We start from the raw sequence: 1,257 nt of genomic DNA, 5'->3' as shown, positions 1-1,257 counted from the left end.
AGAAATCTGTACCTAGACCAAGAAGCAGTTGTTCGAACAGAGCATGGGAACACTGAATGTTTTAAAGTTGGGAAAGGTGTGAGACAAGGTTGTGTTCTTTCACCATACTTATTTCAACCTGTATGCTGAGCAAATAATACGAGAGGCTGGGTCTATGAAGAAAAATGTGGCGTCAGGATTGGAGGAAGACTCATTAACAACCTGAGATATGCAGATGATACAACCAAAGCTAAGAGACACTTGGAAATTCTCACGAGAGAAGCAGCAATGTCTGGATCTATCTGTTGAATCTTTTCTTGGGAGTCTTTGACCCTGTGTCTCCTGCACTCACCTCTGCCTTCACTTTGAGATCCCCTTTTGCTTTATTCTGGGTACACACATTGGGGCATGCTAGACAGGAAATACTTTTCTAAAAATGCCCCTTCTGTTTCTGTTAACGTTAACCTCTGTATCTAAAATAAAATATAAGCCTCAATCTGAAAGGAAAGCACTATAAAGCATAATTCTAACTGGTTTCTATATGGGTTCTCTATTATGACATCAAAGGAAATGGTGTTTTATTGTAATACAGCTTCGTCAATGTACATTCTAGATGATGGGGAAAATAACTTTTGAATGGATCCCTAAAATTATTATACCATCTTACAGCTTGAATTATTAAAGCACTGTCACATTGTCTATTTGTTTGTAAAATTACTATGTTTCTGTCCTGTATTTATGTTTAAGAAAGTGAAAACCGGGAATTCCAAGAATATGTAAGTTACATTGTGTATATGTACTATAATACACTTATACCGCTAATATGAAAGCCAGGCAGAGGGGAAATAAATACAGATGAATATTAGGTTTAAAAAAAAAAAAAACAGTTCTAAACAGGCCTGTGTGTGAATATACAAAGATATATAAACGGTTACTTTTTGCGAAATATAGCTTTTGATTGTAACCTTGTTATACTACAACGTTTGCCATTAGAGAAAATTATAACTTGACCTAGTGAACCTGCCCGGCCATATTCAGCTGCTGAGGAAAGCAGTTTGGAAATGATTTCTCTACACCATACCCTTCTAGGGACCGATTTCAGTAGAGGGCTACCCAGAACAGAGGCAAGGCAGTACCCCCTCTGCTGATGCCCACAGAATTAAATACGGAAGCGCAAGCTGCAGGATATTACTGGGCACATACTTCTATCTCTATCTTGGACTTGTTAAATAGGAAAAATTCAAATCCTTCTTATTGAGATGTTGTTGGTCAGTGCTG

This window comes from Chrysochloris asiatica, unplaced genomic scaffold (genome assembly GCF_000296735.1).
Source record: "Chrysochloris asiatica unplaced genomic scaffold, ChrAsi1.0 scaffold00006, whole genome shotgun sequence".
Taxonomy (NCBI): Eukaryota; Metazoa; Chordata; class Mammalia; order Afrosoricida; family Chrysochloridae; genus Chrysochloris; species Chrysochloris asiatica.
Note: the sequence above shows the minus strand (reverse complement) of the source record.